This window comes from Dreissena polymorpha, chromosome 9 (genome assembly GCF_020536995.1).
Source record: "Dreissena polymorpha isolate Duluth1 chromosome 9, UMN_Dpol_1.0, whole genome shotgun sequence".
NCBI lineage: Eukaryota > Metazoa > Mollusca > Bivalvia > Myida > Dreissenidae > Dreissena > Dreissena polymorpha.
The window spans coordinates 55161136-55175714 of NC_068363.1; positions in this window are offsets into that span (position 1 = coordinate 55161136).

Below are 14579 nucleotides of genomic sequence, written 5' to 3' on the forward strand. Positions count from 1 at the left end.
CTTTCTTAGAAGTTGCGAGACGGTATGTTTTTGATTGCAATTATTGGAAGATGACAGATCCATCTTTAAAATGATACCAGGTTCGGAAAAATTGATACGTCGGAAAGGCAAGAAAAATGCTGTGAAAGTTGTCAGTTTTATAATGGGACCCTATGGGAATCGGAATTAGTGTAATATAACCTTTAAAAAGCACATTTACTGCAATGTCAAGGTCACATTGATTCGTCTGCAAGCGAGACAAGTAGAACATGAATTTTAATTAATGTTTTGATGATTTGGGTGCTAAAATAGATGAGAGGTGTCAATATTTTGGTCCAAATGGATGTTTTAGGTGGTTTTAGACGGTTCCGTATGGGTGGGGGACCTGGTATGGACAAGTAAGGGTATCCTACCGCAACCCAAATTCGACGACACCTAAATTCGACGATGTTCTATTTGTATTGATTAAATGGATGATTATTGTCTTGGAATCATTTCAAAGTTATACAGCCGAGTTTAAAATATTATTTTGTGCTATTAAACATTTCATTATTTCTTTCATTATTTGCTATATATTGCTTCATGTAACTGTTACATCGTCGAATTTGGGTCACACCGGGATAACATTTCCAACAAATCTTAAATGTAAATATTATTATGTCCATAGATTGAAGTTTCAGGTGGAGAGCAAGATGAAAAATATGCAAAATTACATGCATGCAACCCATTTATGCCATTTTTCTCTTTGTTTGTAGGCCTGACCGTTTGTCCTTGAGCCGTAGATGGTCAACAATCCGCTAGCTGTCTTGCTCTGACTGGTGCACTGGACATGATTTCAATGTGAGTCATCATACTGATTGTTTAATTAACACATGAATTTCAGTTTGTTCGTTAAAGTACTAACTTAGCTGTGTATTTTTACAGTGGACGTAGTGGTGCGGTGCAGGTGGTAGACTAGGTATTTCCATATATACACTATGTTTACAGAATTGCGGCCAGTGGAGCAACATAGCTGATGAGTTAATAGCACTAGTTCTTCAGACAAATAACTTTATTTTCAACCTATAAAGCATATTTAGCTGTAGGTGGGGCCAATTAGCTGTAAGATCTGGCTTTTGTTCTGTTAAGCCCTTAGAGTAATGAATTTCAGAGTGAAGACCATAGCGCCTTTTCCTAGTCAAGTATCGGGCAGCTGTATGTCTTTTCAGAAATGCACATGTCTTTTTAAGCATGTCATTGTGTTTGCTTTTAATAAGATAGGCAATAAACTCATAACCTTTAGACAAATGAGCATCTGTAAATTCAGATTTCACTATTTCAGAGTCAGCCAGACCATGATTGAGCTTAAGGATTGTGCTGCGGATGCAGCCTGTGCAGTTCCGGGAGAAAGTCACTGTCTCGGGCAATGCGGTCTGGTATCAGGTAAGCATTATTGAAAGCCTCACACTTTTGGGGGGTCTGAAGCCTTGTGCTGTCAATGCGATCTGGTTCAAGTACAATAAGAATGCATTCTCAAAGCAGTACTTCATCAGATATGGTTATCTCAAGCTTACAGTTCGCGGGCAGATATGACTTCGATTTGTTCTTGCTAGCAGAACCCCTACAGGCCAAACTATGCGTTAAGCACTATTTTCCACAGCAACCCTTGCAGACAGAAAAACAATACTTAAAATTACTTCTGGCATTTAATTTCTAATTTCCTACATATCTCTTTTGTATGTTTGTTTGCCCTTTTTAACTCTGACATGCCATCTTGCTCACATTGATGGAGCATACCTGTTTTTGTTTAGAGCCAAGTCCCCAGCTGCTCGAGTTTGCCGTGTCAATAATGAGAAAGCCATGGCATGATGTCTCCTCTATGTGTATCCTTATCTCAGTGTTGAACATAATTGCCAGTTTCAGGGGCCTAAACATTTTATTTTATTAAAGGTCTGGATGATCCTTGCCTGACTGCGGGTTTGTGTACACCTCAATCCGACTCTGTGTCCTGAACAGAGGCCGCAGTGGTGCAGCGCTTGTGGACGATCCATCAACATCCTGAAAGGTCAACACTACACCAAGCTGGGAAAATTGATCCTGATAGTCATCCCCAGGTAGTGGAATGAATGTTCACTGAACTACAGAGGAATCACACCCAAATGACTTTCCTGCCACGACATTAGTGTGGCCACTCGCGTAGGAATTCCTTAGCAAACATGCTCTTTTGCATGGTGACTGTGGACATTTTTGCAAAACTTATGCTTTCAACACTGGATTTTAAAGAGAATACTTAATAAAATGTCGCTAACAGGACTTATTTATATGAGAGAGACTATCTGGATGCGCATTAAGTGTCACTTTGTGTCGTAAGCTGTTGAAGGAGCGATTTGCACCTTTTTAAGTGTTAATTTTGAATAGCCGGCTTGTATCAGCTTGAAAGCTGAAAATTATGCCTCTCATCATAATAGCATTAATTTTTGTAATTGCAATGTGTATGTTTAGATTGTAAGTGAAGCTTTTAATAATAATTTTCTTAAAAAACATGATTTTATATGCTGTCAGTGAGTTTTTTATTGAAAAAAGTGCTTAAAATTTAAAAAAAGTCTCCTATTTCATCAAGAAAAGTACACTGATTCACAATCAATACATTTATTTGGGCCTTTTGCTGATATATTGGTGAATTTCGCATGCAATGATACCAGTTTTTGCCATGAAAGTTACGCGTAACAATAATTGGAGACGCAAAATCAGCTGTCGTCACTTAGACTAAAAATCATGCATTCCGACTTGACTGCGGCCAATTTAGTCACCGCTTTAAATGGCCATTTTAAGGCCTTTACCCCCATCCGAATGCACTGAAATTGCATATTCATTGTGGAAATAGTTGAAATCTCATGTGGAGAAAGTTTGAAAAAGATAGGACAAAGTTGAGTTCCCTTAAAGGTTACATTACACTAAATCATTGTGTATCCCTCCGTGGTCCATTCGAAAGTAGTGCCTATTTCTAAAGAGTTCCTTTTCTCTTCTTGAATATAAGCCATTTAACAATGTGAGACATGACTTTTGTGGTTATTTGTAATATCCTGTATGTGTCTGGAGTACTTTGATGCCTTGGATTGGAAGCTAACTTAAAAGATGAACTTTTGAGGGTGTGTTTTCTATTGTGTGGGGCTTTTGTCGAAATTAGGATTCCGAAACACGTTTTTCTACGGTGGGTTCATTCGACAGCGATTTACTTTCTTAGAAGTTGCGAGACGGTATGTTTTTGATTGCAATTATTGGAAGATGACAGATCCATCTTTAAAATGATACCAGGTTCGGAAAAATTGATACGTCGGAAAGGCAAGAAAAATGCTGTGAAAGTTGTCAGTTTTATAATGGGACCCTATGGGAATCGGAATTAGTGTAATATAACCTTTAAAAAGCACATTTACTGCAATGTCAAGGTCACATTGATTCGTCTGCAAGCGAGACAAGTAGAACATGAATTTTAATTAATGTTTTGATGATTTGGGTGCTAAAATAGATGAGAGGTGTCAATATTTTGGTCCAAATGGATGTTTTAGGTGGTTTTAGACGGTTCCGTATGGGTGGGGGACCTGGTATGGACAAGTAAGGGTATCCTACCGCAACCCAAATTCGACGACACCTAAATTCGACGATGTTCTATTTGTATTGATTAAATGGATGATTATTGTCTTGGAATCATTTCAAAGTTATACAGCCGAGTTTAAAATATTATTTTGTGCTATTAAACATTTCATTATTTCTTTCATTATTTGCTATATATTGCTTCATGTAACTGTTACATCGTCGAATTTGGGTCACACCGGGATAACATTTCCAACAAATCTTAAATGTAAATATTATTATGTCCATAGATTGAAGTTTCAGGTGGAGAGCAAGATGAAAAATATGCAAAATTACATGCATGCAACCCATTTATGCCATTTTTCTCTTTGTTTGTAGGCCTGACCGTTTGTCCTTGAGCCGTAGATGGTCAACAATCCGCTAGCTGTCTTGCTCTGACTGGTGCACTGGACATGATTTCAATGTGAGTCATCATACTGATTGTTTAATTAACACATGAATTTCAGTTTGTTCGTTAAAGTACTAACTTAGCTGTGTATTTTTACAGTGGACGTAGTGGTGCGGTGCAGGTGGTAGACTAGGTATTTCCATATATACACTATGTTTACAGAATTGCGGCCAGTGGAGCAACATAGCTGATGAGTTAATAGCACTAGTTCTTCAGACAAATAACTTTATTTTCAACCTATAAAGCATATTTAGCTGTAGGTGGGGCCAATTAGCTGTAAGATCTGGCTTTTGTTCTGTTAAGCCCTTAGAGTAATGAATTTCAGAGTGAAGACCATAGCGCCTTTTCCTAGTCAAGTATCGGGCAGCTGTATGTCTTTTCAGAAATGCACATGTCTTTTTAAGCATGTCATTGTGTTTGCTTTTAATAAGATAGGCAATAAACTCATAACCTTTAGACAAATGAGCATCTGTAAATTCAGATTTCACTATTTCAGAGTCAGCCAGACCATGATTGAGCTTAAGGATTGTGCTGCGGATGCAGCCTGTGCAGTTCCGGGAGAAAGTCACTGTCTCGGGCAATGCGGTCTGGTATCAGGTAAGCATTATTGAAAGCCTCACACTTTTGGGGGGTCTGAAGCCTTGTGCTGTCAATGCGATCTGGTTCAAGTACAATAAGAATGCATTCTCAAAGCAGTACTTCATCAGATATGGTTATCTCAAGCTTACAGTTCGCGGGCAGATATGACTTCGATTTGTTCTTGCTAGCAGAACCCCTACAGGCCAAACTATGCGTTAAGCACTATTTTCCACAGCAACCCTTGCAGACAGAAAAACAATACTTAAAATTACTTCTGGCATTTAATTTCTAATTTCCTACATATCTCTTTTGTATGTTTGTTTGCCCTTTTTAACTCTGACATGCCATCTTGCTCACATTGATGGAGCATACCTGTTTTTGTTTAGAGCCAAGTCCCCAGCTGCTCGAGTTTGCCGTGTCAATAATGAGAAAGCCATGGCATGATGTCTCCTCTATGTGTATCCTTATCTCAGTGTTGAACATAATTGCCAGTTTCAGGGGCCTAAACATTTTATTTTATTAAAGGTCTGGATGATCCTTGCCTGACTGCGGGTTTGTGTACACCTCAATCCGACTCTGTGTCCTGAACAGAGGCCGCAGTGGTGCAGCGCTTGTGGACGATCCATCAACATCCTGAAAGGTCAACACTACACCAAGCTGGGAAAATTGATCCTGATAGTCATCCCCAGGTAGTGGAATGAATGTTCACTGAACTACAGAGGAATCACACCCAAATGACTTTCCTGCCACGACATTAGTGTGGCCACTCGCGTAGGAATTCCTTAGCAAACATGCTCTTTTGCATGGTGACTGTGGACATTTTTGCAAAACTTATGCTTTCAACACTGGATTTTAAAGAGAATACTTAATAAAATGTCGCTAACAGGACTTATTTATATGAGAGAGACTATCTGGATGCGCATTAAGTGTCACTTTGTGTCGTAAGCTGTTGAAGGAGCGATTTGCACCTTTTTAAGTGTTAATTTTGAATAGCCGGCTTGTATCAGCTTGAAAGCTGAAAATTATGCCTCTCATCATAATAGCATTAATTTTTGTAATTGCAATGTGTATGTTTAGATTGTAAGTGAAGCTTTTAATAATAATTTTCTTAAAAAACATGATTTTATATGCTGTCAGTGAGTTTTTTATTGAAAAAAGTGCTTAAAATTTAAAAAAAGTCTCCTATTTCATCAAGAAAAGTACACTGATTCACAATCAATACATTTATTTGGGCCTTTTGCTGATATATTGGTGAATTTCGCATGCAATGATACCAGTTTTTGCCATGAAAGTTACGCGTAACAATAATTGGAGACGCAAAATCAGCTGTCGTCACTTAGACTAAAAATCATGCATTCCGACTTGACTGCGGCCAATTTAGTCACCGCTTTAAATGGCCATTTTAAGGCCTTTACCCCCATCCGAATGCACTGAAATTGCATATTCATTGTGGAAATAGTTGAAATCTCATGTGGAGAAAGTTTGAAAAAGATAGGACAAAGTTGAGTTCCCTTAAAGGTTACATTACACTAAATCATTGTGTATCCCTCCGTGGTCCATTCGAAAGTAGTGCCTATTTCTAAAGAGTTCCTTTTCTCTTCTTGAATATAAGCCATTTAACAATGTGAGACATGACTTTTGTGGTTATTTGTAATATCCTGTATGTGTCTGGAGTACTTTGATGCCTTGGATTGGAAGCTAACTTAAAAGATGAACTTTTGAGGGTGTGTTTTCTATTGTGTGGGGCTTTTGTCGAAATTAGGATTCCGAAACACGTTTTTCTACGGTGGGTTCATTCGACAGCGATTTACTTTCTTAGAAGTTGCGAGACGGTATGTTTTTGATTGCAATTATTGGAAGATGACAGATCCATCTTTAAAATGATACCAGGTTCGGAAAAATTGATACGTCGGAAAGGCAAGAAAAATGCTGTGAAAGTTGTCAGTTTTATAATGGGACCCTATGGGAATCGGAATTAGTGTAATATAACCTTTAAAAAGCACATTTACTGCAATGTCAAGGTCACATTGATTCGTCTGCAAGCGAGACAAGTAGAACATGAATTTTAATTAATGTTTTGATGATTTGGGTGCTAAAATAGATGAGAGGTGTCAATATTTTGGTCCAAATGGATGTTTTAGGTGGTTTTAGACGGTTCCGTATGGGTGGGGGACCTGGTATGGACAAGTAAGGGTATCCTACCGCAACCCAAATTCGACGACACCTAAATTCGACGATGTTCTATTTGTATTGATTAAATGGATGATTATTGTCTTGGAATCATTTCAAAGTTATACAGCCGAGTTTAAAATATTATTTTGTGCTATTAAACATTTCATTATTTCTTTCATTATTTGCTATATATTGCTTCATGTAACTGTTACATCGTCGAATTTGGGTCACACCGGGATAACATTTCCAACAAATCTTAAATGTAAATATTATTATGTCCATAGATTGAAGTTTCAGGTGGAGAGCAAGATGAAAAATATGCAAAATTACATGCATGCAACCCATTTATGCCATTTTTCTCTTTGTTTGTAGGCCTGACCGTTTGTCCTTGAGCCGTAGATGGTCAACAATCCGCTAGCTGTCTTGCTCTGACTGGTGCACTGGACATGATTTCAATGTGAGTCATCATACTGATTGTTTAATTAACACATGAATTTCAGTTTGTTCGTTAAAGTACTAACTTAGCTGTGTATTTTTACAGTGGACGTAGTGGTGCGGTGCAGGTGGTAGACTAGGTATTTCCATATATACACTATGTTTACAGAATTGCGGCCAGTGGAGCAACATAGCTGATGAGTTAATAGCACTAGTTCTTCAGACAAATAACTTTATTTTCAACCTATAAAGCATATTTAGCTGTAGGTGGGGCCAATTAGCTGTAAGATCTGGCTTTTGTTCTGTTAAGCCCTTAGAGTAATGAATTTCAGAGTGAAGACCATAGCGCCTTTTCCTAGTCAAGTATCGGGCAGCTGTATGTCTTTTCAGAAATGCACATGTCTTTTTAAGCATGTCATTGTGTTTGCTTTTAATAAGATAGGCAATAAACTCATAACCTTTAGACAAATGAGCATCTGTAAATTCAGATTTCACTATTTCAGAGTCAGCCAGACCATGATTGAGCTTAAGGATTGTGCTGCGGATGCAGCCTGTGCAGTTCCGGGAGAAAGTCACTGTCTCGGGCAATGCGGTCTGGTATCAGGTAAGCATTATTGAAAGCCTCACACTTTTGGGGGGTCTGAAGCCTTGTGCTGTCAATGCGATCTGGTTCAAGTACAATAAGAATGCATTCTCAAAGCAGTACTTCATCAGATATGGTTATCTCAAGCTTACAGTTCGCGGGCAGATATGACTTCGATTTGTTCTTGCTAGCAGAACCCCTACAGGCCAAACTATGCGTTAAGCACTATTTTCCACAGCAACCCTTGCAGACAGAAAAACAATACTTAAAATTACTTCTGGCATTTAATTTCTAATTTCCTACATATCTCTTTTGTATGTTTGTTTGCCCTTTTTAACTCTGACATGCCATCTTGCTCACATTGATGGAGCATACCTGTTTTTGTTTAGAGCCAAGTCCCCAGCTGCTCGAGTTTGCCGTGTCAATAATGAGAAAGCCATGGCATGATGTCTCCTCTATGTGTATCCTTATCTCAGTGTTGAACATAATTGCCAGTTTCAGGGGCCTAAACATTTTATTTTATTAAAGGTCTGGATGATCCTTGCCTGACTGCGGGTTTGTGTACACCTCAATCCGACTCTGTGTCCTGAACAGAGGCCGCAGTGGTGCAGCGCTTGTGGACGATCCATCAACATCCTGAAAGGTCAACACTACACCAAGCTGGGAAAATTGATCCTGATAGTCATCCCCAGGTAGTGGAATGAATGTTCACTGAACTACAGAGGAATCACACCCAAATGACTTTCCTGCCACGACATTAGTGTGGCCACTCGCGTAGGAATTCCTTAGCAAACATGCTCTTTTGCATGGTGACTGTGGACATTTTTGCAAAACTTATGCTTTCAACACTGGATTTTAAAGAGAATACTTAATAAAATGTCGCTAACAGGACTTATTTATATGAGAGAGACTATCTGGATGCGCATTAAGTGTCACTTTGTGTCGTAAGCTGTTGAAGGAGCGATTTGCACCTTTTTAAGTGTTAATTTTGAATAGCCGGCTTGTATCAGCTTGAAAGCTGAAAATTATGCCTCTCATCATAATAGCATTAATTTTTGTAATTGCAATGTGTATGTTTAGATTGTAAGTGAAGCTTTTAATAATAATTTTCTTAAAAAACATGATTTTATATGCTGTCAGTGAGTTTTTTATTGAAAAAAGTGCTTAAAATTTAAAAAAAGTCTCCTATTTCATCAAGAAAAGTACACTGATTCACAATCAATACATTTATTTGGGCCTTTTGCTGATATATTGGTGAATTTCGCATGCAATGATACCAGTTTTTGCCATGAAAGTTACGCGTAACAATAATTGGAGACGCAAAATCAGCTGTCGTCACTTAGACTAAAAATCATGCATTCCGACTTGACTGCGGCCAATTTAGTCACCGCTTTAAATGGCCATTTTAAGGCCTTTACCCCCATCCGAATGCACTGAAATTGCATATTCATTGTGGAAATAGTTGAAATCTCATGTGGAGAAAGTTTGAAAAAGATAGGACAAAGTTGAGTTCCCTTAAAGGTTACATTACACTAAATCATTGTGTATCCCTCCGTGGTCCATTCGAAAGTAGTGCCTATTTCTAAAGAGTTCCTTTTCTCTTCTTGAATATAAGCCATTTAACAATGTGAGACATGACTTTTGTGGTTATTTGTAATATCCTGTATGTGTCTGGAGTACTTTGATGCCTTGGATTGGAAGCTAACTTAAAAGATGAACTTTTGAGGGTGTGTTTTCTATTGTGTGGGGCTTTTGTCGAAATTAGGATTCCGAAACACGTTTTTCTACGGTGGGTTCATTCGACAGCGATTTACTTTCTTAGAAGTTGCGAGACGGTATGTTTTTGATTGCAATTATTGGAAGATGACAGATCCATCTTTAAAATGATACCAGGTTCGGAAAAATTGATACGTCGGAAAGGCAAGAAAAATGCTGTGAAAGTTGTCAGTTTTATAATGGGACCCTATGGGAATCGGAATTAGTGTAATATAACCTTTAAAAAGCACATTTACTGCAATGTCAAGGTCACATTGATTCGTCTGCAAGCGAGACAAGTAGAACATGAATTTTAATTAATGTTTTGATGATTTGGGTGCTAAAATAGATGAGAGGTGTCAATATTTTGGTCCAAATGGATGTTTTAGGTGGTTTTAGACGGTTCCGTATGGGTGGGGGACCTGGTATGGACAAGTAAGGGTATCCTACCGCAACCCAAATTCGACGACACCTAAATTCGACGATGTTCTATTTGTATTGATTAAATGGATGATTATTGTCTTGGAATCATTTCAAAGTTATACAGCCGAGTTTAAAATATTATTTTGTGCTATTAAACATTTCATTATTTCTTTCATTATTTGCTATATATTGCTTCATGTAACTGTTACATCGTCGAATTTGGGTCACACCGGGATAACATTTCCAACAAATCTTAAATGTAAATATTATTATGTCCATAGATTGAAGTTTCAGGTGGAGAGCAAGATGAAAAATATGCAAAATTACATGCATGCAACCCATTTATGCCATTTTTCTCTTTGTTTGTAGGCCTGACCGTTTGTCCTTGAGCCGTAGATGGTCAACAATCCGCTAGCTGTCTTGCTCTGACTGGTGCACTGGACATGATTTCAATGTGAGTCATCATACTGATTGTTTAATTAACACATGAATTTCAGTTTGTTCGTTAAAGTACTAACTTAGCTGTGTATTTTTACAGTGGACGTAGTGGTGCGGTGCAGGTGGTAGACTAGGTATTTCCATATATACACTATGTTTACAGAATTGCGGCCAGTGGAGCAACATAGCTGATGAGTTAATAGCACTAGTTCTTCAGACAAATAACTTTATTTTCAACCTATAAAGCATATTTAGCTGTAGGTGGGGCCAATTAGCTGTAAGATCTGGCTTTTGTTCTGTTAAGCCCTTAGAGTAATGAATTTCAGAGTGAAGACCATAGCGCCTTTTCCTAGTCAAGTATCGGGCAGCTGTATGTCTTTTCAGAAATGCACATGTCTTTTTAAGCATGTCATTGTGTTTGCTTTTAATAAGATAGGCAATAAACTCATAACCTTTAGACAAATGAGCATCTGTAAATTCAGATTTCACTATTTCAGAGTCAGCCAGACCATGATTGAGCTTAAGGATTGTGCTGCGGATGCAGCCTGTGCAGTTCCGGGAGAAAGTCACTGTCTCGGGCAATGCGGTCTGGTATCAGGTAAGCATTATTGAAAGCCTCACACTTTTGGGGGGTCTGAAGCCTTGTGCTGTCAATGCGATCTGGTTCAAGTACAATAAGAATGCATTCTCAAAGCAGTACTTCATCAGATATGGTTATCTCAAGCTTACAGTTCGCGGGCAGATATGACTTCGATTTGTTCTTGCTAGCAGAACCCCTACAGGCCAAACTATGCGTTAAGCACTATTTTCCACAGCAACCCTTGCAGACAGAAAAACAATACTTAAAATTACTTCTGGCATTTAATTTCTAATTTCCTACATATCTCTTTTGTATGTTTGTTTGCCCTTTTTAACTCTGACATGCCATCTTGCTCACATTGATGGAGCATACCTGTTTTTGTTTAGAGCCAAGTCCCCAGCTGCTCGAGTTTGCCGTGTCAATAATGAGAAAGCCATGGCATGATGTCTCCTCTATGTGTATCCTTATCTCAGTGTTGAACATAATTGCCAGTTTCAGGGGCCTAAACATTTTATTTTATTAAAGGTCTGGATGATCCTTGCCTGACTGCGGGTTTGTGTACACCTCAATCCGACTCTGTGTCCTGAACAGAGGCCGCAGTGGTGCAGCGCTTGTGGACGATCCATCAACATCCTGAAAGGTCAACACTACACCAAGCTGGGAAAATTGATCCTGATAGTCATCCCCAGGTAGTGGAATGAATGTTCACTGAACTACAGAGGAATCACACCCAAATGACTTTCCTGCCACGACATTAGTGTGGCCACTCGCGTAGGAATTCCTTAGCAAACATGCTCTTTTGCATGGTGACTGTGGACATTTTTGCAAAACTTATGCTTTCAACACTGGATTTTAAAGAGAATACTTAATAAAATGTCGCTAACAGGACTTATTTATATGAGAGAGACTATCTGGATGCGCATTAAGTGTCACTTTGTGTCGTAAGCTGTTGAAGGAGCGATTTGCACCTTTTTAAGTGTTAATTTTGAATAGCCGGCTTGTATCAGCTTGAAAGCTGAAAATTATGCCTCTCATCATAATAGCATTAATTTTTGTAATTGCAATGTGTATGTTTAGATTGTAAGTGAAGCTTTTAATAATAATTTTCTTAAAAAACATGATTTTATATGCTGTCAGTGAGTTTTTTATTGAAAAAAGTGCTTAAAATTTAAAAAAAGTCTCCTATTTCATCAAGAAAAGTACACTGATTCACAATCAATACATTTATTTGGGCCTTTTGCTGATATATTGGTGAATTTCGCATGCAATGATACCAGTTTTTGCCATGAAAGTTACGCGTAACAATAATTGGAGACGCAAAATCAGCTGTCGTCACTTAGACTAAAAATCATGCATTCCGACTTGACTGCGGCCAATTTAGTCACCGCTTTAAATGGCCATTTTAAGGCCTTTACCCCCATCCGAATGCACTGAAATTGCATATTCATTGTGGAAATAGTTGAAATCTCATGTGGAGAAAGTTTGAAAAAGATAGGACAAAGTTGAGTTCCCTTAAAGGTTACATTACACTAAATCATTGTGTATCCCTCCGTGGTCCATTCGAAAGTAGTGCCTATTTCTAAAGAGTTCCTTTTCTCTTCTTGAATATAAGCCATTTAACAATGTGAGACATGACTTTTGTGGTTATTTGTAATATCCTGTATGTGTCTGGAGTACTTTGATGCCTTGGATTGGAAGCTAACTTAAAAGATGAACTTTTGAGGGTGTGTTTTCTATTGTGTGGGGCTTTTGTCGAAATTAGGATTCCGAAACACGTTTTTCTACGGTGGGTTCATTCGACAGCGATTTACTTTCTTAGAAGTTGCGAGACGGTATGTTTTTGATTGCAATTATTGGAAGATGACAGATCCATCTTTAAAATGATACCAGGTTCGGAAAAATTGATACGTCGGAAAGGCAAGAAAAATGCTGTGAAAGTTGTCAGTTTTATAATGGGACCCTATGGGAATCGGAATTAGTGTAATATAACCTTTAAAAAGCACATTTACTGCAATGTCAAGGTCACATTGATTCGTCTGCAAGCGAGACAAGTAGAACATGAATTTTAATTAATGTTTTGATGATTTGGGTGCTAAAATAGATGAGAGGTGTCAATATTTTGGTCCAAATGGATGTTTTAGGTGGTTTTAGACGGTTCCGTATGGGTGGGGGACCTGGTATGGACAAGTAAGGGTATCCTACCGCAACCCAAATTCGACGACACCTAAATTCGACGATGTTCTATTTGTATTGATTAAATGGATGATTATTGTCTTGGAATCATTTCAAAGTTATACAGCCGAGTTTAAAATATTATTTTGTGCTATTAAACATTTCATTATTTCTTTCATTATTTGCTATATATTGCTTCATGTAACTGTTACATCGTCGAATTTGGGTCACACCGGGATAACATTTCCAACAAATCTTAAATGTAAATATTATTATGTCCATAGATTGAAGTTTCAGGTGGAGAGCAAGATGAAAAATATGCAAAATTACATGCATGCAACCCATTTATGCCATTTTTCTCTTTGTTTGTAGGCCTGACCGTTTGTCCTTGAGCCGTAGATGGTCAACAATCCGCTAGCTGTCTTGCTCTGACTGGTGCACTGGACATGATTTCAATGTGAGTCATCATACTGATTGTTTAATTAACACATGAATTTCAGTTTGTTCGTTAAAGTACTAACTTAGCTGTGTATTTTTACAGTGGACGTAGTGGTGCGGTGCAGGTGGTAGACTAGGTATTTCCATATATACACTATGTTTACAGAATTGCGGCCAGTGGAGCAACATAGCTGATGAGTTAATAGCACTAGTTCTTCAGACAAATAACTTTATTTTCAACCTATAAAGCATATTTAGCTGTAGGTGGGGCCAATTAGCTGTAAGATCTGGCTTTTGTTCTGTTAAGCCCTTAGAGTAATGAATTTCAGAGTGAAGACCATAGCGCCTTTTCCTAGTCAAGTATCGGGCAGCTGTATGTCTTTTCAGAAATGCACATGTCTTTTTAAGCATGTCATTGTGTTTGCTTTTAATAAGATAGGCAATAAACTCATAACCTTTAGACAAATGAGCATCTGTAAATTCAGATTTCACTATTTCAGAGTCAGCCAGACCATGATTGAGCTTAAGGATTGTGCTGCGGATGCAGCCTGTGCAGTTCCGGGAGAAAGTCACTGTCTCGGGCAATGCGGTCTGGTATCAGGTAAGCATTATTGAAAGCCTCACACTTTTGGGGGGTCTGAAGCCTTGTGCTGTCAATGCGATCTGGTTCAAGTACAATAAGAATGCATTCTCAAAGCAGTACTTCATCAGATATGGTTATCTCAAGCTTACAGTTCGCGGGCAGATATGACTTCGATTTGTTCTTGCTAGCAGAACCCCTACAGGCCAAACTATGCGTTAAGCACTATTTTCCACAGCAACCCTTGCAGACAGAAAAACAATACTTAAAATTACTTCTGGCATTTAATTTCTAATTTCCTACATATCTCTTTTGTATGTTTGTTTGCCCTTTTTAACTCTGACATGCCATCTTGCTCACATTGATGGAGCATACCTGTTTTTGTTTAGAGCCAAGTCCCCAGCTGCTCGAGTTTGCCGTGTCAATA